Source organism: Typopeltis vanoorti, chromosome 7 (assembly GCF_054136105.1).
Source record: "Typopeltis vanoorti isolate ZY-2024b chromosome 7, IOZ_Tvanoo_1.0, whole genome shotgun sequence".
In the NCBI taxonomy this organism is placed as follows: domain Eukaryota; kingdom Metazoa; phylum Arthropoda; class Arachnida; order Uropygi; family Thelyphonidae; genus Typopeltis; species Typopeltis vanoorti.
In genome coordinates this window covers 54402963-54430826 of record NC_143555.1, presented here as the reverse complement: position 1 = coordinate 54430826, position 27864 = coordinate 54402963, and the positions used below count along the sequence as shown (strand labels likewise).

General features: G+C 36.7%; 1 protein-coding gene and 1 non-coding gene across 7 annotated transcripts in view; both read left to right on the top strand.

The window, feature by feature from the left end:
- The window catches only part of Ask1 (apoptotic signal-regulating kinase 1), a 937451-nt gene that overhangs the window by 446411 nt on the left and 463176 nt on the right, over nucleotides 1-27864 (top strand). The gene's annotated exons all lie outside the window — the stretch shown is intronic.
- Nucleotides 22787-22944, top strand: LOC150104684 (U1 spliceosomal RNA). Its single transcript, XR_016548622.1, has one exon. It is a non-coding gene; the product is annotated as a U1 spliceosomal RNA (small nuclear RNA).

The following is a 27864-nucleotide window of genomic DNA, read 5'->3' as shown; positions in this document are numbered from 1 at the left end:
TGTACTTAAGTGTTTTATAACATAATCTTTGTCGGGAAGTCACCGCTAGAGGGATTCGTAGTGTGTAGTGTTCGTGAAAGCTCCAGATAAGCGTTATTTTCAGTTATCGTTGATAAATTTACTTTAATATTGCATAGTTTTGTTTGCCTTGTGTATCTTTGTGCGTCTGTTTGTGTGTTTTTGGTATTTATAATTTGATAAAATACGTTACTAGTAAGTATGGCTCCAGTACGAAGGAAAATGGCGGCCAGTAATGATGGTTTGCCCTCTTCTTTCAAGAACGGTAATGTAAAGGAGATGATTCAGTGTACTATCTGCGACATGTATGCTTTGCGGAGTGCGGTCAGAGTGTGGTTAGATGATAATAAAGGAGTGAATGTGTGTAGAAAATGTAGGGAGAATGAGGAATTGAAGTGTATTTCGGATCGTGAGTGTGATATTTTTGTCAAACTTCAGAATGAAGAAAATAGGGATATGACAAGAAACGGCGAGGTTGTACCAGCGAATTGTGAGAGTGTGATTGTAGAAAGTGTGAATGATAGTATTAATGGTTTTACAGAGAATAAAAAAGATGAGATAGATGCAATGAGTGAGATTGCGTTGTTCAATGGTGTGATACAAAGGGAAAAACAACAGCTAGAGCGTATGAGCAAAAGTCGACTGAATGAACCAACCAATAATAAAAAGTATGACAGGAAAAATAGGCATATGAGTGTGAACATGAACAAAATGAAGGATAGAGTGCTGTATGGAGACTCGTTAGTACGAGGTGTGTTAGTAGAGGATTTGACAAAATCGTACCAACCTGGTGCGACCATAAAGGATGTAACTAAATCTATTAGTGAGCAAAAGAAGAGGGTGAAAGAAATTATTGTTGTGGCAGGTACGAATGATTTGAAAGGAGATAAAATGGAAATGATGAAGACCTGAATGAATTGTTTGAGGTAGCAAAAGAAAAAAGTGAGTGAGTTAGAATGATTAGTCTTTTGCCACGGTATGACAGTGAAATGTTTAAAAGGAGGGCCATAATTGCGAATGACTTTATGCGTGGGTTATGTTTGACTAGTGGTGTGGAATTTGTGGATGTGTGGCGTGAGTTCATTGGGCGAAAGGATCCATATAAGATGGATGGCTTGCATTTGAATGGTTATGGTGTAAGGAGACTTGAGAAAGTGTTGCTGAATGTAATGGATGTGCAAATTCAGGGAAACTAGATTTATTAAGGGGGGGGGGGTAGATATACAGTCCTTAGGCAGTTGAATGTATGAATGAATATAATATGCCCGAGCGAATAAGGACAACAAATCAGAGTGGGATAGTTAATATAAGGCATCAAGGTAGGGTTGGGGCTAATGGGGGTCTTAAATTCATGTACACTAATGCTAGGAGTATTAGGAACAAGAAGGAAGAGTTTTTGGCCATGGTTGGCACTTCCAGACCACAGGTTATTGGTATTAGTGAATCATGGCTGACTGTAGATGATATAGCTAGTAGGATTGAATGTGATGGGTATAGTGTGTTCAGGAATGACAGGGAGAATAAAATGGGGGAAGGAGTATTGTTGATGATAGCTGATGAGCTACAGCCAAGGAGAATAGAAGTTGAATTGCAGGATAGAGAAAAGAGCACATTTGAGGCCATTTGGTGTGAGATTGTGGCTAGCAGAACTAAATATACAATTGGGTGCTGCTATAGACCAGGTGATGGAAAAGATGGTGGTACAGTATGCACAAGCAAACAGAAGAAATGAGTGGGAGGAGGATAATTATTATGGGAGATTTCAACTATGGTCGCATTGATTGGGGGTGAGGAGAGGAGACACACGGGAGGAAGGAATTGGATGTTATGCGGTTATTAAGGGATAACTATCTGCGACAGCATGTAATGGAAAATACTAGCAGTCAGAGAGTGCTTGACCTAGTAATTACATCTGAGGATTTGGCTGTAACAAATATGACCACATTGCCACCAATTGGTGAGAGTGATCATAGGGTCTTGACTTGGAATGTGGCTAAAGGTGTGGAATTTTCAATTTAGACAGGGTACATGTGGAATTATCGGGCTGGAAAGTATGACAAGCTTAGGAGTTTGATTGGTTCAATGCCATGGCATGTACAACTGCAAGGACTAGAAGTTGATAGTGAATGGGAGGCAGTTAAGAAGTGTTTGCATGAAGCAATGGCTGACTGTATACCTAGAGTCCGAATAATAAATCAAGTAGGGGTTAAATGGATGAATAACACCATTAAGCTTGAGCTGCAAAAAAAGAAACAACTATGGAGGGAATTCAAGAAGAAAGGTGACCGGCAGGCACATGAACGGTATAAAGCGCAGGCCAGAAGGGTAACGAGTGTGGTAAGAAAAGCAAAAAAGGATTACGAAAGAACATTGGCCATGCAGGCTAAAGAGAATCCTAAACAGATTTTTAGATATGTAGCAAGTAAAAGGAAAAATGTACATGGCAGAATGATTTTAAAGAATGCCTATGGTAGGTGGTAACTGAATCAGTTGATATAGTTGAGTTACTGAGTGAGCACTTTGGAAATATATATCATCCAGGTGGTGACATTGCAGAAACGAATAAACCAGTATTTTATACGGGAATTGTGGTGAATGAAGTGGAGGTGAGTAGTCTATTGCATAACCTCAATGTCAATACATCCGTGGGATTGGATGGTATATCAGCTCTTTTCGTACGAGAAGCAGCTGAAGAATTGTCAGTACCCTTGACCATTTTCGGGTCTGGGTTAGTCCCGAGGGGGTGGAAAGAGGGGGAAATAGTTCCACTGCATAAAAATGGTTCCAAGACTGCTGTTGTAAATTACCGACCGATTAGCATATCAGGAATCATTGTCAAGGTCTTAGAGAAATTAGTCAAGAAAAGAATACAGGATTGGATAGATGAAAATGGGATATTGTATGGGGGACAACATGGTTTTGTGAAGGGTAGATCATGACTCAGTAACTTGCTCACGTTTTATAACACAGTGACTGCTGAACTGGATAGTGGTAATGGGTTTACAGTAATACTACTGGACCGTGCCAAGGCCTTTGACAGGATACCACATGGAACCCTAATCAGTAAACTGGAGCAGATGGGGATAGATATAGGGTTGGTGAGATGGATAGGAGGGTGGTTGAAGGAGAGATACCAGAGAGTGGTTTATACAGGAGTGGAGTCTAAAAGACGGCTGGTGACTAGTGGTGTGCCGCAGGGCTCTGTTCTTGGACCACTGCTCTCCAATTTGTTCATCAATGATATAAGAAATGATTTGAGAGGAAGTGTTCACTTGTTTGCGGATGATGCAAAGTTGGGTAGAGCAATTGTGAGTGCACAGGATGTCAAAATTTTACAGGATGATTTGGATAGTTTGGAGGACTGGGCTAGGAAAAATGGATGTCAATTTAATGTGGCAAAGTGTAAGGTTATGCACTTTGGGGTGAAAAGAATAGCAGCAGTATATCGCATTGGTGGAACCGTACTCCAGGAGATTGATGAGGCCAGGGATTTGGGAGTGTTGGTGGATAGGGAATTGAAGTTTAGGGGGCACATTGCAAAAGTGACTAAATCAGCTCATCATATCACTTGGCTTCTGAAAAATACTTTAACATGCAGAGACAAACAAGTTGTTGTTCCTCTGTATCGAGCCTTGATAAGACCCCATCTGGACTATTGTGCTCAGTTATGGGCACCAGGGTTTCTTCGTGATGGGGAGGAAGTGGAGAGGATCCAGAGACGAATGACCAAGATGATAGAAGGTCTTTGGAATGAACCTTATGAGAATAGGTTCCAGTGTTGTGGATTGCAGAGATTGGACGATAGGCGAAGGAGGGGTGATATGATTGAGACATTCAAATTACTGAAGGGTTTCTATAAGTTTGATCCAGAAGATATTTTTGAAAATATGACTGGTTGTGTGAGGACTAGGTGTCATGCATGGAAGCTGGGCAAGAGCGTGGTTGACAAGGGAGTTAGAGCTAGGTTTTTTACTTGGAGAGTGGTGAATGAGTGGAATAAGCTTCCAGACTCTGTTGTGGGTGCTACAACCGTGAATGAGTTCAAGGCAAGGTATGATAGATACTGTGTCAATGTCGAATAGTTGTTCTTGACATGATGTTAGGGCCTCCCTCGATGAGTCTGTCGACTCCTTAGAGTTGCCTGGAACAATAACAATTATAATAATAATAATAATCGAAGGGTCCAATGTACCATCGTTCTTCCAACATATGCTGCATAAACAGTAGCTTATATGCTTATCCTTTCCTTTATAGTTACACAGTGATCAACATTCATTATTAAAAATTATGGAAACATGCTATAGTAAAACTTCAGTTTAATATAAATCAAAATAAGCACTTGATGTTTCAACATTCATATCAAGGTCATCATATGGCCTATACACATGTACAAAGAATCAAGCTACTTTACACTCTATCTGATATGCTAAAGTCACAGTAATTTGGTCAATTGTTGAAACTACTGGCCTGGCCTCTGGTGAAAGGAAAAAAAAAAAAACTTACATCAATGCTAGTGCTGTTAATATTATCTATTTGGTTACAAATCATTAAGAGATATGTTAAGCTAAACAGCAACATGCTCTCACATAAATTAGAACAAAACAGTATGGATGGTGGCCAATAAGATCTGAAATTATTGCTTAAAGTCCTAAAATAAGGGTTTGCTAGTAAACTTGAAGAAAAGTGGGGTGAATGTGTGCCATCCAAATTCTTGGAATTTTTATGTCATTATTGTTAAGATTAGGATGGTTGAACAAAATTTCACAGGCTTCATAAAAATTGGGAATAAGAAGTGAGAATTAAATGGAGATTCTATGATAAGTGGTAAGCTTCATGAGATTGTGACAAAAGCATGCTACCTAAATTCAAAGATCAGGCATGCAGTAAAGCAGTTAGTATGAAGAGAGAGAAAGTAAAAAAGTTGTTTTGGCATACATAAATGATTTGAAAGGTATGAAATATGTAATGAAGAGCAATGCAAATGAGTTTGCAGGAAGAAGTGAAAAGAAAATTGAGAATTAAGATTATGATCTCCTGTAATTGTATGAAAGGAATGAAAATCAGAATAAGGTCTGTGATTGCAAATGATAAATGGTGTATAGTTTATTCATATATGGATCGAATTCGATGGAAGAAAGGACTTGTACATGCCAGATGGATTGCATTTGAATTGTTCTGGAGTTTGAAGAAAGTGTTGTTCAGTTAGAGGTTTGCTATGTAAAATCAAGGAAACTAGAGACATTGGGGTGGGAGGGAGAGAAGATGTAGTCAAATGTAGGTTTAGTCATACTCGCGATAGACAAGTATTAGTACAGAAATGAACCATGCAATTCCAAGTGCATTTTCCTACATATATCAAATCTGAATGATGTGGTATAATAACATCAACCAATGGTAATTATAGGTTGCAAAGCTATGCTGAAATGCCTGTCTTTGAATGCCAAGAGGATTAGAAATATAAAGTTCAGGAGTTGTGTCTTTGGCATTGTTCAGCTCAACATGGCCAAAAATTATTGGAATCAGTGAGACTTGTTGGACAGTTGGTGATTTAGTTATAGGGATAGAAGATAAAGTATATTGTATTTTCAGATAGATCAGAGGAAGTAAGATGGGATGAGATGTATTATTGATGATTGCCAAAGAAACGAAACCAACAAAAGTAGAAGTTATGGAGGATAGGCAGATGGTGCTAATTTTTTGAGACCACATACTGTAAGATAGAGGCAAACAATGAAAAACATATTGCAGGTTGCTGCTGCTACAGGCAAGTTTAAAAAAAAAAAAAAGTCAATTTTGCATTGGCAGATTAACAGAATGAGTGCAGGCTTAGCAATTGTTATATGGCCCTTCAACTTTATTTATTGAAATAAAAAGAATAATAAGCTCTTGGCATCTGCAATTCAAAATAAGTGCTATTCTTAAACTTTAAATCTGTAAAACTCCACATGTTAGATCACCTAGTCATGTCTGCGAAACATTTCTGAAGTTTAGTGATATCTCATAACATTAAGTTACAAACTGCTTTAAAAAATATTTATAAAAATGACTTTATTAACATTAATTTTCTTTATTCTCTGTGGAGGCAAAGACAAGCGAATTTAATTATAACGATAAATTAAATTTCACACATAAAAAAACAAACTGCATTCTGCATTACATTAAATAGGTGAGAGATAAATATGTTTACAGTCTTTTTTTTTTAATTTTTTTTAAATTTCTAATATTTTTTTTTAAAAAATAACATTGCTTAAAATACATAGGTCAGTTAATTTATTTAATGGATAAAGTTAACAAAGTGTGGTGTATCTGAAAATCACTGGATACTCCCACAGAGACCGCATAAAATGATTTTAATTAACTGACATTGTGGACAAATTATAACAATTGTGGGTTTAATGTAGCAAAATGTAAGGTTATGCACTCTGTGGTGAAAAAGATTATATACTGTGTATTACATTGATGGTAGTGGAGATTGAAGGCAGTTGATGGCACTAAGGATTCTAGAGTGATGGTGGATAGAGAACTGAAGTTCAATGGGCATACTGCAGAATAACTCAAAAGGTTACTTGTATGTTGAAGAATACATTGTAGAGATAGGAAAGTTGTAATCCTTCTCTTATAAGACTGTGATACTAGTGCATCTTGACTATTGTGCACAAATTTGGTCACATGGGATGAGGATGGAAGAGAATCCAAAGACGAGTGACCAAACTAGCGACAGGTCTGTGAAATGCTCCCTGTGAGGGCTGCAAAGTTTAGTATCTATAAGACAGATATAAAATAAATTTTTCGATACATGATCAGCAGGGAGAATGTATTAGAGATCAATGCTGGAAGTTGTATTAGAGCATGAGGACTATATTTTTTTTGTTTCATGTTCTGCTAGCCCAGACTGCTTGGGTTTACAATATTGGATGTATGATTTATGTTCCTCACGATGTATGGCTGCAGATCTACCAGTCTTCCCAAAGTAAGACAAACTACAGGAGCAGGGGGATCTGGCAAAACACTCGAAAAGCTGCAAGGGGGAAGCTTGTCTTTAGGTGAGAAAAGGAAGGTAGGTCTTTCTGACAAGACAAAAGATTTCCTAAAGAGTTCTTAGAGCTCTTAGCAGTAAATTTAGACATTACTTTAATATATGAAAGTGGAATTTGAGAGATATCTTTAGGAGATCTAGAGATTGGTAGCCTGAGGATGTTAAAAGCTTTCGTGATAAAAGACTCGTAAAACCATTTTTCAAAAGGCTGATTTGATAGAATTCAATTCTTGATGTAGAAGTCTTCAGTAGAAATATATTATGAGCATGATGTTCGGTCTTAATGTTTCAAATATTTTGAATCTTTGAATGTTATATCCATTCTGCTATCCAGTATAATGGATATAACAATTGATATGAATTTCTTTTCAAAAAAACTGAAAATTGTAAACCACGATCCGGCCAATGAGGAATGAGTATATATAAAAAGGCAAATCTGATGGAGAACTATATTATATTGCCATAATATCATCAACACATCTGTACAATATTGCAGGCATAGGAGTAATGTCATTAAGGAGATGATCTTGAACTACTTCAAGTAGTAATTGGCAATCATAGGAAAGAGAGAGAAAACTACCCATTGTACTTTCAATCCGCTGATATAATTTGTCTTGGACAGTGAAATAAATAAATGAATGGATGGATGACAAAGTTAAAAACTTTGATAATGTCTATAGAAAATCTTGTTTAAGCAAATTAATAATATCTATCAAAAGAATATTCACAAAAAAGAGTCATGTTAGGTTACAGACCTAACATGACATTATTGTAAAGCCAATCTTTTTTTGTTGGTACATGTAATGGTTTAATAACATGTTTAAGTAGTAATATATGTCAGTGCTTCCCAACCTTTTTCACATCGCGGCACACCTCACAAACATAAATAATTTCACAACACACAATGAAGGAACATTTTTCTATTAACATGATTAATTTCTTCTATTTCATACAGGGATTTAATTAATAAGATCTTTCTATCAAATATTTTTGCATTATAATACATAGACATTCCAGCTAGACATTCTTTTCAGATAAGTCCTTATGCAGTCATAAACACGAAATAAACAAAACAAATGGAATGAAAATACCTAATCCATACATCCTCAGTGATATATTTGACATAGTTTTTATATCGCATCTATGAGCTAAATTGTCAGATTTGACTGAGTGAAACTGTGATTAAATTTTTAGAACACTTATTTTATAAAATTCTGATGTGAAATTACAAAACTAAAAATAATTATACACAAAAGAATTACTATGTATAAATATGCTAATAATAACACTGTCCAACACAATTTTTGCTGACTTTTATATGAGACTTGTTTTTTACTAATTTGGGTGCGCTGATTTCACATATCAAACCATTTTTCTCTATCACATCAGGTTTTTCCTCTATGGCATTTTCTTTTTGCTAATTTGTAAGTTTTTGATAGTTTTAAGGAGGCAGTACTATTTAGAGGATGAAAAAAAATCGATTTTTTAATATTATTTTCTGAAAGTATGTACTTTTAAAAATCTGTTCCTAACTTTTTATCAAGAAATTCGAAAAATTCCCGAAGATATAGCCTATTATTCAAAGCGGTGCGCAGATCAGAATCGGAGCGCCCACCGCTCTCGCTTGTTAGAAAGTACACTTTCTTAATGAATAAATGCGTAGAACCTGCAATGGCACGTACTGGCGCTTTGAATGCGAGAGAGGCCGATAATTAGATACATAACTACTTAACAATATTCATTAAAAATTACAAGAATATTTATAAAAAAATAACAATTTTACTTACACATGAGTTTCCGGGAATAAATTTTTGTTTGTAGCAATTTCTGCTGTGTGTTCTGTTTTGGCAATCCCTTTGAATAATCCAACAGTAGTCGGCCATCATGTGAGAATCCCATCTTCCTTGGTACCGATCTTCCATAGTTTTTAAGTCTTGATGAAATCTTTCGCCTTGTTCATCGCTTACAGCACCTAAATTCTCGGGAAATCTATCTAGATGACTATAGGAAATGAAGCTTTATGCTCATATTGCAACCTAGGCGCTGGAAATTTTCAAGCATTGTTTCCACTAGATCTTTGTAATTGCACGCTTTTTTGTTTCCAAGAAAATTATTCGCAACCAACGTAAATGAAGCCCAGGCCTCTTTCTCAATTTCGTTCATAGAATTGATGAAAATTGGGTCTCTCGTTAAAGAATTTAATTTGCGGTCCATCAAATACACCGGCTTTAATTTTTTTCATAACTAAGTCGTGGAAATTTTTCACATATGTGTTGGAAACAGTCACCTTGTAAATCTAAAGCTTTAACATACTGCTTCATACGACAGAGAAAAAAATGATTTTTTCTCTGTCAATTAAAGGTTGATTTATAACATTCTGTTCTCCAACATTTAAGGATATTCTAAGAGGCCAATGTTTCTGACTAGAAACCAACACTGTTGGTTTTTAGCCAGTGTTGGTTTCTAGCTTTACTATCCCAGAAGCATAGAAAACACGGAAACTTTGTATATCCTCTTTGAAAGCCAAGTAAAAAGTTCACCATTTTAAGATCCACATAGATGATCCAGTTATGGTCTGTATATTTTAATAACTTCAGAACCTTTTTAATGTCCTCATATGTTTCCTTTAAGTGGACTGAATAGCCAATAGGAATTGAGCCATATACATTCCCATTGTGTAGTAAGACACACTTGAGACTTCTGCTTGAACTGTCGATAAATAAACGCCACTCATTTGGATGATATTGTACAACACTCATTTCAGTTAGTAAACCTGACACATTGTTACAGTAAACAAACCCACACTCTTGTTTAAAATATTGTACAAGATTACTTTCCCTGCTACGATAAAAAGTTATCTTCATATCTTGCTCCAGTAAGTTTTTTTTCATTTAATCTTGAAGCTAACAATTCCGATGATTCCTTTGATAGGCCCAAATCTCTTACTAAGTCATTCAATTCCGCTTGAGTAAAACGTTGTGGTCCAGAACTAGAAATTAAATTTTCATTGTCTAAATCAACATCCGGGTCTTGCTCCTCAAGAACATCTGGCATATCCCGATCATACTCGTCCTCAAGTAAAGGAAGTCCTTTGTAAATTGGCACGGCTATTTCATTGGAATGAGCAACTGGCCGAATTGCTGAGTCGAGATTTGGATACACAATTTTTTTCTTATTCTTCTTATTATAACCAGAAGTCTGAACTAAACAAAAATAGCAATCATCTACGTGATTTTTCGGTTCACGCCAAATCATTGGAATGCCAAAAGCTAATTTTTGGCGTTTTCCCTTGCTCCACTGTTGTAAATTTTCTACACATGACTTACACACTTTATTTGGAGCCCATGACTTGTCCTGATCTGTAATTTTTACGTCAAAGTATGCAAAGTACACTTTCTTAATGAAATCAGTGATATTTGTCCTTTGACTGGGAACAGTAAAGCTGCCACAAATGTAGCAGAAGGAATCTACACTATTGACACAATTTTGAGTAGTAGACATGATGTATTTTCTTCAATGCCGACTAACATGCAATTAACAAGACAAAAAAAACCAGAGACTTTATTGAAACGTTATAAGCGCTCATCATACTTTCATGATCGATTAACGATTGACTGATTTCGATCGTTCTTTGTCCGTTATGATGCATATAGCATTCATTTGTTTTAGGCAGTTGTCATTGCCTACTTTTCATCACCTAAATGTATTAGGTCGGTTATCGGCCTCTCTCACATTCAAAGCGCCAGTACGTGCCGTTGCAGGTTCTTACGCATTTATTCATTTACTAACAAGCGAGAGCGGTGGGCGCTCCGATTCTGATCTGCGCACCGCTTTGAATAATAGGCTATAGCTTCGCGAATTTTTCGACTTTCTTGATAAAAAGTTAGGAACAGATTTTTAAAAGTACATACTTTCAGAAAATAATATTAAAAAATCGATTTTTTTTGATCCTCTAAATAGTACTGCCTCCTTAAAACTATCATAAACTTACAAATTAGCAAAAAGAAAATGCCATAGAGGAAAAACCTGACGTGATAGAGAAAAATGGGTTTGATATTTGAATTCGGCACACCCAAATTAGTAAAAAACAAGTGTCAGATCATTATCAGCAGGAAAAAAAAATTTTTTTGTTGGCCAGTGTAATTTACTGACAAAATAAACATTTTAAGTATTAATATAAATATCTACAATATTCTTTTACCACAGTTAATACATATATTTCCTTCTTATTTCAGTGAGATACTTGGGCTTGTTTCTGTGAACACAACTTTTTTATATCTGGGTCTATGGTCGAAAGAGCTACATGCAATTCATGATCAAGACTCTTCAATGATGATCTCTTTAAATTCTTGATAGTGAGCATAGAAGAGAAACTTTGTTCGCACATGTATGTTGTAGTAAATGGTAAAAGAACGTTTATAGCTCTTTTGCCGATGGATGGAAACTCCTTTTTTGCAGTTACCCAGAATTGAGATAATGGAACATCCTTAAACTCAACTTCAAGGGTACGATCACTTTTTAAGTCTAATAACTCCTCCTTTTCTTTCACTGATAAATCGAATGCCATGTGATCTAATGAAGATGCAAATGGATTTCGAACCCAATCGAATAGGTGTTGATCTACAAGTTCTAGTAGTTCTTTTTTAGGATTCAAACTACAACACTGACTAAACATTTCAAGAGAACCATTTTTCACCACATCTTTCCAAAGTTGAATTTTGTTTTTGAATCCATTAATATATTCTCAAGTGGTCCTTGCATTTTTCGATTAAGTTCATTTAGGTATTCAAATATGTCAGCTAAGTAGGCTATTTTTTGCAACCAGTAATTGTCTTCCAACTTAGCTGAATACTGAGAGTTACCCTCAAAAAATACTTTTAATTCTTCTTTCAACTCATGAACTCTGAACAGAACTCTCCCTCTCGACAGCCAACGAACTTCAGTATGGAACAACAAAGATTGATGCTCGGATCCCATTTCATCACATAAAATTGAAAAAAGATGCAATTGAAGTGGTCTACTTTTGATCAAATTCACCATTTTTATAATATCATTAAGTGTGTAGTTGAATTCTAGAGATAAACTATTTGACATGAGAGCTTCTCTATGAAAGAGCAGTGTATTATTTGAACATCAGGGTTTTCAGACCTAACTTCGGACGCCAAGCCGTGACCCTTCCTGTCATTGCAGCCACACCATCAGTACATAAACTTATGCAATTTTTTCATGAAATTTTGTTTGTATCAAGTATTCATTGATCACTTTAAAGATTTCCTTCCCAGTTGTTTGTTTCGGAAGTTCTTTGCAGAATAAATAATGCTCTTTCAACCCTTTCTCATCAGGAATTCGAACAAGTGCAGTTAGCTGACAACAGTTGCTAACATCTGTTGATTCATCAATCTGTAAGGAAACTTTCTTAACTTCACAAATTTTCTGGATTAGTGTTCCTTCTATGCTAACTGACATGTCTTCAATGCGCCTGCCGATTGTATTATTTGAAAGTGGTACTTTTTCAATTTCTTTTACTCCATCAATTCCAAGCATAGTTTTGACAATTTCCACACAAGCTGGTAAAATGAGTGATTCGGCAATTATGTGAGGCTTCTTGGCTTTAGCTATCAATCTTGCGACTTTGTAACTTGCTTCTAGAGCTCCATTAGATACTGTTGTGGCTGATCTCATGAAATTATTTTGCATTTGAATTTGAGTTTGCAGACTTTTAAAATAGTTAAAATCCTTATCTGTATACGAAGGATGCTTGGTAGAAAGGTGTTGATGTAGTTTACTTGGTACAATCGCTTCATTTGACACTTTTCCAGGCATATGAGACATTGAGGCACAGAAGAATTATCGGAGCACACGAAACCAAATTTCTGATAATCCTCTTTATATGGTCTATGACTATGTTGCGCCTTAAACTTTTTCTTTGTTTCACTTTCTTGGGCTCACGAGTTTGATGGATTTTCTGATTTTTTTAAATATTTCTCCATTATTGTGGATAACTGAAAATTAAATTTAATAGAATTAAAATATATGGAAATAAACAAGCCATTGAATAGAAAGATATAAATCACATGAAAGTAAAAATACTACATTATAATCGAGGATATCAAATAGGCATTGTAACTAGGGCATCCAAAATACTGGAACACGCAAATCTATGTTAGGAAAATGCCTATTAATGACAGAAAGTCTATGTTTACCAAGCTTAAGCTATACAAATTACACATTAATCATTTTGTAACTCATAATGTCAGCATCCATTGTCCAAAAAATATCTCAGATACCTTTGATTCCGAAGAAAATACATTACGAAAAAATGGTTAACAATAAGAAAAAAATGACTCGCCAGTGTTTATCATGCAAAGGTACTTCTTTCTTGTATAACCATTATAGATTCACTTAAAATGAATGTTATAGAGCGACGGTAACAGAAAAAAGCGTCTTTGTCAGCAAATAATAACAATTAGACTTATGTTCCTCAAACTATCACATTTGTTAAAACACAAATTCAGAAAAAGACGCAATAAGATATTCCCGCTAAGGTGTTTTACACAGATCACTTAGCAACACTGAACATCCACTTGAATGCAGTTCTTACAAAAATGATGTGCTCTTGAAACACTCCATTGGTACTCTCACAACACAACAGACGAGTTGGAATTGAAGCAGAGTAATGATCTTCTGAGTCGCAGATGCAAAATGTGAGGGAGGGAGGAATGCTGCCTCTGACATTCTGGGAGGTCGCCTTCACACGTGCATAGCTAGAAAAGAGCAATAAAGCGAAAAGGGAACCACTCGGCAGCCTAGCCCTCCAGTACCATCGCCCCATAATCAGGACTTTGCGGTTAAATTTTTTTGACACACCACTGTGCTGCGGCACGTTGGTTGGGAAGCACTGATATATGTGTTTGTAACTAATGTAAATAAATTCAGAAAATTATCCTCTTGACATCCTGTGCAAATGGTACTTGTGCCTTATGTTCCCTTGCAACAACTATGCTGACTTAGCAACATGCTTTGTCCTCCATCTCCTGCATAAACATTCAAATGTGATTTTTCACCATTAACAGATCAGAATGATCTTAAATAACTTGCACACCAAAAAGTTTATTGGTTCTAATGTGGTTTCTTTCCTGTTGAGCTCGAGTTGCACTACTGAACAAACACTTCTTCTGCATTGTCTATACACTTTATTCTCATACTGTCATCTCTCTCCCAATACATGGATGCAAGCCTGTGTTTATTCAGTTTCAAAAAAATGAAAGATTTTATTCTAAAAAAGTAAAACACACTTGCTGCTCTGACATCATGGTGACCTTTAATGATGTTTCACTCTTCACCAACATACCTTTAGAGATAACACTACAGTTACTTGCTAAGGACTTTACAGTGCAGTCTTGTTACTTTTCATAGGTAATTTTCACATTCAAGAAGAAATTTGTGTCGCCAGTCTGTTGCCACAGTCATTTAGTTATTTAATGGAAGACTTTGTACATGACCTTCGCTACTCCCCCCCAGCCTCTCTGCTTGTTTTTACTGTGATGATGCATTCTATGTTTTGGGCATATTCTAATAAGAGTTAGATAAATTTTAATATCTAAAGAGTTAGAGATTATTATTCCCCTAGGAATATATTTAAATATATATTCCTAGGGGAATAATAATCTCTGGATGTCAGTGTGTTCCTCAACAACCAAGTAATCCTATGTGCAATCTTGGACACCTTAGCAATGTGTCCCCTGAACTTCATCTCCCTATCTAACAACACCCCTCTAAGTCCCTAGCCTCATCAATCTCTTGGAGTACTGTTCCATCAATGTAGTATACAGCTGGTAATCTTTTAATCCCAAAATGCATAACTTGACACTTTTCCACATTGAACTGACATCCATTACCTTTTGCCCATTCTACCAGCTTATTTAAATCATCCTGCAAAATTTCAACATCAGCTTGATTTTTTATTGCGCTACCCAACTTTGCATCATCAGCAAACAACTGAATATCTCCCTTTAAGCCATTTCCTATATCATTTATATACAAATTAAACAACAATGGTCCAAGCACAGAGCCCTGAGGCACACCACTGGTCACCTGCCTCATCCTGGACTCAGCTCCTCCAAACACCACCTTCTGGTATTTCTCCCTGAGTGATTCTCCTATCCATATCACCAGTTTAGTATCATTCCCATGCTCCAATTTGCATAACAGTGTTCCATAGGGGTATCCTGTAAAAGTCTTAGCAAAATCCACTGTGTAGCCATTTCCTTTGTCCAACTCAGATGTCATTCTATTATAAAAAGTTAATAGATTGCTAAGGCAGGTCCTTTAACAATACCATGTTGGCCTCTATAGTGTGTCATATCCTGATCCACCCATTCTTGAATTTGTCTTTAACCAAATTTTCCAATACTTTTACCACTACTCCTGAGATGGTGATTGGTCTGTAATTAACTACCACAGTTTTAGAGCTACCTTTATGCAAAGGAATCACTTTGCCTAACTTCCACTCCCTAGGGACCATACCAGAGTTCAAACTTAAGTTAAATAGCCAAGTAAGAGGGGGTTAACAATTCCTTTGCACATTCACGCAGCACCCGAACTGATATTCCATCTAAACCTACAGCAGTGTTTGCATTTAAATTTTGCAATATATTAAATACCTCTGATTTCTTAACTTCAATTCTCACATTAGTTATTGCTACAGGTCCTGAGATATCCTCACCTGGGTGATAGACTTTTGAAAAGTGATGACTCAGTAACTTGACTATTACATCTGATTTTGTCACCTCAATACCATCGACACCCACTAAAGTTATCCTTCGGAAGTCATTCTTCCTTTTACTTGCCACATAGCAGAAGAACTCTTTGGGATTACCCTTGATCTCATTGACTAAGGTCTTCTCATAATCTGATTAAGCTTTTCTTACTATGCTGGTAACCTTCCTAGCATGAGCCTTGTAATGCTCATGGGTGTACTGATCGCACTTCTCCTTGTACATTCTCCATAGCATTTTCTTTTTTTTTGCAATTCAAGCTTGACACTATTGGTCATCCATCTAACACCTACCTTGTTTGTCTTCCTGACCATGGGGACGCAATCTGATATTGCTTTCCTCAGATACCCAAGGATTTTCTCCCATGCACTGCTAACATCTTTCCCCTGCAATATGTTCTGCCATGGGATGGCTGCAAGCTCAATCCGAAGCTTGTTATAATTGCCTAACCTGTAGTTCCGTATATATCCCTTCTTAATAGAAAAATTCACAGATTTTGCAACCTCCCTAGTCAATACCACATGATCGCTTTCACCAGTTGGAGGTAACGAGGACACCTTACTTATGCATATATCCTCTGAACCAATAACCAGGTCCAACACTCTCACACCACCTGTCCCTTCAGTTATGTGCTGTTTCAAGTAATTATCTCGTAGAAGATGTATGAACTCCATTTCCTTTTTGCTACATGATATTTCCACCTTCCAACTGATATCACCATAATTAAAATCCCCCATAATAATCACTAAACCTGCACTCATTGCACTGCTGATGCGCGAATTCAATATCCCCCCCCCGGCCTATAGCAGCATCCAACTGTATATTTGGTTGCGTTGGTCACTATTTCACACCAGACCGTCTCAAATGAACTCTCACTCATTCACATGTTCTATCATCTTGATATACTACTTTCTTTGGCTGCAACACATCAGCTATCATCAACAGTACTCCTCTCCCTGTTCTATCTTCTTTATCCTCCCTGAAAATATACCCATCACATTCAATTCCAGTGAATACATCTTCTGCTGACAGCCAAGTTTCACTAATGTCTACAACTTTTGGTGAGATTGCACTGACTAATGCCAAAAATTCTTCTTTCTTATTTCAAATGCTTCTTGCATTGGTATACAAAAATTGCAGATTCCCTCTAGTTCTTGTACCGGCTTTAGAACTGATATACAAGTAACTAATTTCAGTAGTCCCATGCCGATTTTTATCCCCTCTCTTCTGCAATTTATTCTGCGAATAAGGATCAACAAATATACCATCACTGCTAAAGTTTCTCTCTCTTACACTCAACCTTTTCAATATTAGTTTCCCTTCTCAATTACTTCAACTTGTTCAGAACACAGTAACTTCTTCAAACCCTTATGTCCTTCCATGTTAAGATGCAGCCCATCTCTAGCATACAACTGTCTTTTCCCTTCAAACACACTCCAGATATCAACAAATTCCAGACCCCTTTTTTTGCACATTCTTGCAATCATATCATTCATTATCATCGCTCATTTTGACAATTACTTAACTCATAATTGTCAAAACGAGGCAGCACACTATCCTCTGATTGACACTTTTCCTCTTCACGATATCTAACAATGTTCTTAAATCTTTTGCTACCCAATTTATACCACCACTCAGGTCATTTGTACCCACCATAACTATCATCTTGTCTGTAGCATGCCCTCTCTTTATTGCTAAAGCCACTCTTTCTATTGTCCCACCAGCCAAGCAATCCTCAGGTATACCGCTCTCCATACCCTTAATCATAGAATAACCATATATCTTACCACTCTTAACTTCATTCAAGTCCACATAAGCGTCACTCATGGACTCATTTTCTATGCTATTCAGCATGACTCTCCCAGTTTCATTACTCAACACTCTTTCACTTACTCCATCCCCCCCTCCCCACAACATCTCGTTTCTTCTAGACCTCTTGTGGTTTTATTTTGTTGACTCCCAAATTATTTATTACTTCATCATTCACCAAAGACTCACCCATACGTAATCCTGTTCTAGTTACTTCAGCTAAAGTAATCTCTATAGTCCTAATTTCTCTATTTAACGCATTAACTCAGTTTTAAGTTCCTCAGGCACATCAAGGAAAGGTATCTCTGCTACTTTCTTTTTTCTTAATGTAAATTTTATCCTGGGAAAAAGGTTGTTAATTTGGATTAAAATATATCTAACTCTTATTAGAATATGCCCAAAACATAGAATGCATCATCACAGTAAAAACAAGCAGAGAGGCTGGGGGGGAGTAGCGAAGGTCATGTACAAAGTCTTCCATTAAATAACTAAATGACTGTGGCAACAGACTGGCGACACAAATTTCTTCTTGAATGTGAAAATTACCTATGAAAAGTAACAAGACTGCACTGTAAAGTCCTTAGCAAGTAACTGTAGTGTTATCTCTAAAGGTATGTTGGTGAAGAGTGAAACATCATTAAAGGTCACCATGATGTCAGAGCAGCAAGTGTGTTTTACTTTTTTAGAATAAAATCTTTCATTTTTTTGAAACTGAATAAACACAGGCTTGCATCCATGTATTGGGAGAGAGATGACAGTATGAGAATAAAGTGTATAGACAATGCAGAAGAAGTGTTTGTTCAGTAGTGCAACTCGAGCTCAACAGGAAAGAAACCACATTAGAACCAATAAACTTTTTGGTGTGCAAGTTATTTAAGATCATTCTGATCTGTTAATGGTGAAAAATCACATTTGAATGTTTATGCAGGAGATGGAGGACAAAGCATGTTGCTAAGTCAGCATAGTTGTTGCAAGGGAACATAAGGCACAAGTACCATTTGCACAGGATGTCAAGAGGATAATTTTCTGAATTTATTTACATTAGTTACAAACACATATATCAGTGCTTCCCAACCAACGTGCCGCAGCACAGTGGTGTGTCAAAAAAATTTAACCGCAAAGTCCTGATTATGGGGCGATGGTACTGGAGGGCTAGGCTGCCGAGTGGTTCCCTTTTCGCTTTATTGCTCTTTTCTAGCTATGCACGTGTGAAGGCGACCTCCCAGAATGTCAGAGGCAGCATTCCTCCCTCCCTCACATTTTGCATCTGCGACTCAGAAGATCATTACTCTGCTTCAATTCCAACTCGTCTGTTGTGTTGTGAGAGTACCAATGGAGTGTTTCAAGAGCACATCATTTTTGTAAGAACTGCATTCAAGTGGATGTTCAGTGTTGCTAAGTGATCTGTGTAAAACACCTTAGCGGGAATATCTTATTGCGTCTTTTTCTGAATTTGTGTTTTAACAAATGTGATAGTTTGAGGAACATAAGTCTAATTGTTATTATTTGCTGACAAAGACGCTTTTTTCTGTTACCGTCGCTCTATAACATTCATTTTAAGTGAATCTATAATGGTTATACAAGAAAGAAGTACCTTTGCATGATAAACACTGGCGAGTCATTTTTTTCTTATTGTTAACCATTTTTTCGTAATGTATTTTCTTCGGAATCAAAGGTATCTGAGATATTTAAAGGGGAATAATAACCCAAGAGGTTATTATTCCCCTTTAAAACGTTGATACTTCCACATTTGGATTACTGTGCTCAGGTCTGGTCACCTGGATTCCTTGAAGATGTGGAGGCTGTGGAGTGGGTTCAGAGAAGTGTGACTAAGTTGGTGAGTGATGTAAAAAATGCTCCCTACATTGATAGATTGTGAGCTTGTGGATTGCAGAGATCAGTTTGATAGGCGGAGAAGAGGGATATGATAGAAACATTTAAATTACTGAAAGATTTTTATAGGATTGATGCAGGAGAAATGTTTCAGCTGTGTGATAGTGATGGAAGAACAAGAGGCCATCCCTGGAAATTAAAGAAGAGTGTGGTTAACACGGTTGTGAGAACAAGGTTTTTTGCCTGGAGGGTGGTGATTGAGTGGAATTCATTGCCTGACTTAGTTGAGTTCTTCATCTGTAAATGAATTCAAGAAGAGATATGACAGATATTGTTTTGCTACTTTGGGTCTCCCGCGATGAGCCTACTGACTCCGTGGAGATACCCGTAATAATAATAATTTAATTCATTACAAGATGTGGAATTGCAGTCATGTATCCTATGTTCAAGACCTAGACACATGTTATTTGCTCTTAACAAGATTCTCTTATATAAGTATTACAGTGCATTAAAGATAATATTTGACTATTAAGTAATATATGGACTTAATTTGGGCTAGAGTCTGTCTGTTAGTGTCATGTTACAATGACACATCTTGGATAATTGCCTTCTTACTAATAGTACTTATTTATTTATTTCATATCCAAACACAAGTGGTACAACATTATTTACAACAAATTAGGATACATTACTAATAGTACTTATATCAATAGAATATCCATTCCCTATATCAACAGTACCTCTGAATGCATATACCAAGAGTTCTAGAACAGTTTGATTTCTAGGTCATCTGCAAGCCAGTAAATAAGTGTTTCCAGATGTTTACCAGATTGTTTGTTCCTGCAGTTTCCTGTTTTGTCCAGACTTGACTATTGTACTTAGACACCTGATATCTGAAGTTTAGACCATATGAATTATATACTTTTTTTTTTCTTCAGCCTAAGAAGTCTGGTCTGTCCCCACAGAATCCTTTGAAATAATACAAAAATCATTCATATTAATTCTATCAAATTTGAGAGACTCTTCAAAGAGTGCCACAAAGCCAGTCACTGATATTAATCAGAGCAAGTTAAACAATTTCAACTATTTAGGAAACGGTGATCTTGAACCTTCATTATTAATCCATCGAATATTTTTAACATGTACATTTTTTCATATATATATATTTATACTGATAATATTCTTTTACATCTACTTTTGTAGTGAGCCATTACACTCCATTGTTCTGTGGCATCCAAATAGTATTGTACTTCTGGCACAAAGCAGTAAAGAATGTCTCTTTGTATCGTTTGTTTACTTTCCGTCCTTGCAACATGTAATGGTTCCTTTGTTCTACGTTCATTCTGATAATCTGATGGATACTGCTCCACTGAACTTGCATACATCATTCCCTCACTTTCCACATCCAGTCATGAAGCTTTCCCCAACAGTGCAACCTCAGCTCCTCAATAAAAATATCAGTAGGTTCTTTCTCTCTTAACTTCTGCCTGCATTTGCAGAACCTATAACACTAGTGTGCTATAGGTTCTGAAACTTTTCGCATTCAGAATTTTTTTTTTAATATAAATCCTGCACTTAGATGTGCAGGCAGCTTCGGTGATTGAATAATAATGAAAATTATATATAATTTTTCACTATTCTTCAATCAATGACTGATTCTCCCTTTATAAAACTGGGAATTAATATGATATACTGTTCATACAATACATCTTGTCATCTCCTGCATGATTCTTATTTATGTTGGTGATCTGGAGAAAGGTAAGTAGGCAAATACATTAGGGATGTATAGAAAAAGAGAACACAGAAATCAAGTTTAGCCTTCCACATAACCATTAAGAAGTATAATGTTTTTTGTATCCAATCAAAATGCCTTAATTCGTAAATATAAATTACATAATGATTTGTTCACACATGCAGTGCTACAAGAAGCATGGTTTAATTCTCCACATAACAGTTTAACTTAGCAGATATGCCATATCAGAGTCACTGTGTCAACTTTATTTTTGGTTTAGTGATAATTAATAATAGCACAAAAATTAATAAAACTGAATGAAATATTTTTTAAAAAAATTTTCATATTATTATTAATTATAATTTAATTAAAAATGAAGATGGACACACGTATTTTGAGAACATGTGGAAGATACTAGAGAAAATATTGTTATTCAGTTGTCCAAAGTATATGTTATTGTTTTCTTCTTGTGAAAGATTGAGAGGAGGAGGTCATAAATTGTGAACTATTTGGTCTAGTAGGAGCAAGGGAATGGGGGGGGGAGGTCTTTCATCACCAGTACATAGAGTTTTGAAGAAATACAGTAACTGAACATAAAGGATCCATCTAATTGCCTTGTAATGAAAATACACAGAAGTCTAGAGGCCTTTCTTTTTCATCTTCAGTGATAAAACTAATTTAAGGATGGATATTATTATTATTAGCATGGGTCCCCTAATGAGCAGGCGATATGCACTATATAGCCTCTCTCTCTGGTCAACCGTGATGTGGTCTGTTTCCACAAAAGGGAATCTAGTGAAACCAGTGAATTCCTACAATCATTACCTTCCCAGTTGGAGAAAATGCCAAATAGACCCTAAGTTGTAAAATCTCTCATGATATGTAGTTTATTATTATTATTTGTCACCTCCAGGGAGTGTTAAATGACTCGTTGAGGACATGAGTTATCATGTTTGGTTTAACATGTTTTTTTAAGGAGATTGCACTTAAAGAAATGTCAAGTTTGTCTATAATAAACTTGTATTTGTAATAACTTAACTATAGGCCTTTGTTAAAATAATGTGGCGCATGATGTCATTATGTAACGCTGTTAACTCATGTCCATATATGGCAAGTTCAAAAGATGTGCAAAGTATGACATCATCATGTTTGGATGTCAATTGACCATATATGGAAGTTTCAAAAGATGCATATATGCGTACAATGGAAGTCCAGGCCTTTATAAGGTGAAGTGTCAAGAAGGACTTTGTCTTAAGTTTCTAGAACTTCTCTTACCTGGGTCCCCTGCCACCTGAGGTTCATTGTCTGTAGTCGAAAGAGAAGTGTCATAGGTCTTAGGTTTCTCAATCTTCTCTTACCTAGGTCCGCTGATGCTTGAGGTCCATTGTAAGTAATCAAAAGAGAGGCACCGTAGGTCTGAGGGTTAGTTAGTCTTTTCCGACCTGGATCCACGGCCATGACAAGCATTGTGTCAATCATCGGAATGTCTCGCTAGGAAAGAGCTGCACATTGCTAACATGTTAAAGGTCCTAGAGGGCATATAATAATCAACAACTAGAACAAAGAAGAAATTTGATACTTATACTTACCTGGTGCTGAATTGTCGATGATCACAAAGGTCGAAGTTCCAGAGAAGGGTTGTTCCATTGCACACACGGTTCGGCTGCCACTTTCCCAAACTGGGATAGATGGAGCATGGATTTTTTGGTAGTAGATGACTGCGTTCATGCTTTCCCCCTCTATTATTTTAAGTGCCTCTGTAGTGCAATTGGAAGAATGACGGTATGTTGCTCCCTTCGATTGGAAAAGGCCTAAGTTCGATTCTTGTCATGGCGGGAGGAATCTCTATATGGACGTTTTCAATCTAAGGTGAGTTAGCCGATCTTATGAGGTAGCAGGATTTTTCATCCCGCATACAGACAAATCGGCCCTTCAGAACACATGCAATTTACAGACAAAAAAAATACTAGCTGTGGTGGTGGTAGTGGCCAGTAGATGGCACTGATGTTCATGATTGGTAGTAGAGGTTCGGTGTAGTGGTGGAGATGGAGAGATGTACAATAGGTGTCCTCCCACAATGAGTTTTCGGACTCCTTGGAGGTGTCACGAATAATAATAATAACAATTTGGTGGGAGGTCATGAATGAGCCAGGAGCACTTTCCTGTGGACAAATGATTCATGTAAAAGGCAGTGCTGAATGAGAATTGTTAGTATTTATATATGATATTCCTGAGCAGGGATGTAAATCAAGTATGTCTGTTTATGGGTACAATGAGATTGTATAAGTTCATATTGAAATAAGCTCACTCAAGGTGTATCTTAATTTAAACGGTGTATAAGTAATTATTGTAAGAGGAAGAGGAGTACTGTACTGTACTGTACTGGATAATGTAATTTAATATTTAATTAAGCTTGCCCGAGGTATGCCTTATTTTCAGTTTGTATATGTGTGGCTAGTAGGACATTCCAGATTGTTATTTAACTTTAAGGGAAGAAACATAGAACTAAGTCTGAATCGGTATGAATTGAAATTAATTGTAATGCAATTGTGTGTGTGTGTTAGCGTGGATCAGACTGTGTAAATAAGCTTTTTTTTTTTTTTATTAAATGATTTGTGAACAACACATTGGATTGCTTCTGTCAATGCACTATCCCGAAAAATTCGAATCGGCATAAGTTTAAGTGATCAATAATCTAGCCAAGACTAATTAAAGGTTAAGATTAACATAATTTGAAAATATTATAATCTCGCACTCAACTACATAGTCTAACTGGCACAGTCAAAAACAAATAAATTTGGTAGACTATTAAGTGTGGGAACTTAAGACACACTAGAAACAAATAACTGGCGACAGTCGACAATTCACAAAGTTTAAGTAAGGAACAGAAAAGACAAAGCAGCATTGAGAAATATATAACAAAAAGAAAGAAAAAGAAAATAAGGTGATAACCTTTATTCACCTGGTGAAATACCACCATCCACTTATTGGAGGCCTGAAGTAGCATATGCAATGTTTGGTCTCTAGAGCAGAGGTTCTGGTCCTCCCCCCCCCCCCCCCCCCCCCATCTTCTCTACATAGTGTGTGGTGATACCCAAGGTATCAGTTAAAAGGTCATGCCAAACATTCGTAGAGACTGATAACCTTCCCCATTTTGAGAGGATAGGTCAATTAAAACAGTTGTCACAGGCCCGAATGTGCCAGTAATGAAAATCAGGTTAATAATCCCACTGCCACATACTCTGCCAAGTTGTGCCTGGAGAGGGAGACAAGAACAAGTAGCGGTTTGTGGGAGGCACTGTTGAGGCTGTGTTATGGCAAGGAGATTGGCTACTCTCTGTATGGATGTCATGTAAAGGAGTCTATCTCCTCTCATCGCATGTCCCCACTCTGTCCTTCCATCCAACCATGAATTAACTAATGATGAATTTTTCAAACAATGACAGTGATACTGCAAAAAAAGTAATCTTCCTTATAAATTAATTCCATTAAAAAAAAAAAAAAAAAAAAAAAATTCACATCTTGCAAACCACACTACCAGAATCTCCTTCAAAAAATCTTACTTGCACTTTTACATCTGCTTTACTAACATCTGTGGTATTAACATCAAAATTAATGACATGTACCACCACTTGAAGTCATCTAGGCCACACCTCTTGCTCTTGACAGAAACCTAAGTAACATTTACATCTGCTACTGTCCAAATTACATTCTTCATAGTTCCTTTTGCCATAAGGGTGGCACCTGTTCCTTTGTGAGATAAGACATTGTATGTCAGAGATTGGCTAATTTGAAATTGCCTGCTTTTGACTTCCTCTGACTCAAGGTTTCCTTGCTTCATCTAGTAATTCAGAGACAAACTCTGATAACCACTCAGACCTTTTCACATTCCTTTCCGTGAACCTCGACCATCTGCAATCCAACTGTCCTAATAGGGAAATCATCTTTCTAGGTGACCTCAATATCTAAAATTACAACTTGCTCTACTTTTCCAACACCATCAACCAAGCTAGACAAGAGGTTGAAATCTTTGCCATTAGCAGTGACCATATGCAAATTGTACATTTACCTACATGAATTCCTGATAACCCTCTTCACTCTCCAAATACTCTGGATCTCATTTATCAGTTTTTCTTCCAGACAGGAGAGGTCACCTCTCCTGTCTGCTCGGCAAATCAGACCACAATCTTGTGCTGGTCTCCTCTCTTGCTCTACTTCTGACTTCTGCTCATCTGACTAACAACTGCTCTGAATAAGTCACAGAAATTATTCTCACTGGCATTAAGGCTTTTATCACCCATTTTACACAAAATCCTCATCCACTTTCCAAGCCTTGATTCAACAGAAAGTTTCAAAGCAGTCAAAGAAAAAAATTTCAGCTTACCATAGATGGCTCACATCAAGAACTAAAACTTCATACTCAATCTATACCAATGCATGCACAAAACACAGAACAGTCATCTGCAAATCTAAATCAGATTTATAAAGGCTGACAGCAAAAAACTTGTCTCCTGTCCAAATGGAAGCCATGCCTTCTTGTCTCTTGCTAAGGCCATTAGATGCAAATTCTGCTCACCTGCACTTCCACCTCTTTCTCATCCAGTTGACACAACTGATACTTCACCCAAAGATAAAGCTGACATCTTAGCATCTCTTTCCTCGAACTTGTGGAAAGATGATCAAGGGCAATCTCCTCCTACCATACCAGAATGCAGCACTGTATACCTCATGTTTTTTTGACAAAAAAGATCAGAAAATTACTAAATAATTTGGACACTAAAAAAGTCTTCTGTTACTGATGGCACCTCTCCAGTTGTTTCTCAAATATTGTGCTCTACTGTAGCGACGATACAAAACAGCTAACACCTGTTTTGTATCATCGCTACAGTCTGTTATCCATTAGGTGGTACTTATCCCAGTGCATGAATCACATTAACCTATTCCCAAAAAGGGAGATAAAAATTTACCATCAAACTACCAAACAATTACCATCACCTCAGTACTCTCTGAAATAACTAGAAAAAGTTATCAGTAGTCAACTTCTGCACTATCTAGAGATCCACAGTTGACCTCCTAGCTTACATCACTGAACATGTGCTATAGAAATTTCAGTTCAGAAAAACTTGTGCTTTTGCTCTTGACATTTGCTCAGTTTCTAACTATTCTAGTGTCTGGTTCTACTAAATAAATTACCATCCTTTGGTCTACCTACCAACCTTTGTAATTAGGTTGCCACTTTCCTCTCTAGTCATTCACTATGTGTCATGGTGGATGGCTCCCTCTCTTCGAGCATTTACCAATCCAGGAGTACCCCAGGCTCTTTCCTATCACCTGCTCTCGTTCTCTGTTTCTCTATATTTTTCTCTGTATGTAAATGACCGTCTCTCAATAACCACTAATTTTATCCATAGCTTTACCAATGATAGTACTCATTTGACAAACCATTCAGCACACAGTCATCCCAGATTATCTATAATCAGTGCCTTAAACATTGATATATGTACTTGTCAACTTCATTGCCATCAAAACACAGTCTTGCCCCTTCTCTCTCTCTCTCTCTCCAAAGAGATCTCAGCTCCTATCTGTACCCTCACTAATCACCAGACATGATCAGATCTCTCTGTATGGATGTCATGTAAAGGAGTACTTGGACTTACTCTCTACTTGGACTTACACTTGCCTCCAGTCTCTCTTGGCATAAACACGTCACAACAATAGCTTCCTCAGCATTTAAAAAAAAACTAAGTATCCTCTTTCATTCAAGAAGCTGTTTTACATCGAACAGACTCTTACTAATTGTACAAATCCATCTTTAGAATACTGCTCACGTGTTTGGGGTTGTGCACCTAAAACTTCTCCAAAAATTATTGATGCTGTCCAGAAGAGAGCAATTCATCTCATAGATGATCACTCTCTCTCTCACTGATTCACTTAAAACCTCTCTTGCAGGCCCAGTGTTTTGGCACTGTGTCTATTCTACAGGCACTTCAATGGCCATTGCTCCACTGAACTGGCAACCATCAAAGAAAAGGTTGCAACACAGCAACCTTTTCTTTGGACAGCCTTTTACAAGAAGTATTCCCAGATACCAAACAAAAATGTCAGTAAACTTCTGTTTCAGTCCTCACCTGCACACCACACATGGCATTGTTGCACTTATAGATCTTTTGAGCTCTTATGTGTGGGATCAGTATAAAATAATAATAAAAAAAAATCACACTTCCGAGGAATCAAAAGACTCATCATGAGAGGTCCACACTTAAACACAAAAAGATAATCAAACTGTACTTAAACCCATTCCCAGTTTCTGCATTCATCACCCTCTTAAGCATTGAATTTGATTCAACAGTTGCTCTCGTGCAAAGAACCTTCTCCTCTTTCTCTTACTCATACAGCTTCCAACAATGACACTTGTTCTACTCTTGTCTCCCTCTGCTTTATGAAAATTCTTAACATTAATCAGGTAATAACCCTTTGCTAACTAATGTCTCAATCATACCTCCCTCTTTATCTATTCACAAAGTTTTTGCAAATTGTATTCCCTCAATCTGTGTTCATATCTCACATTCCATTGACCTGACCTTGACTTAGTGAAACCTACTTGAACCCCATAAATTAAAGATACCAAGAAATTATATACTTGGTTTAATCCTTTATCC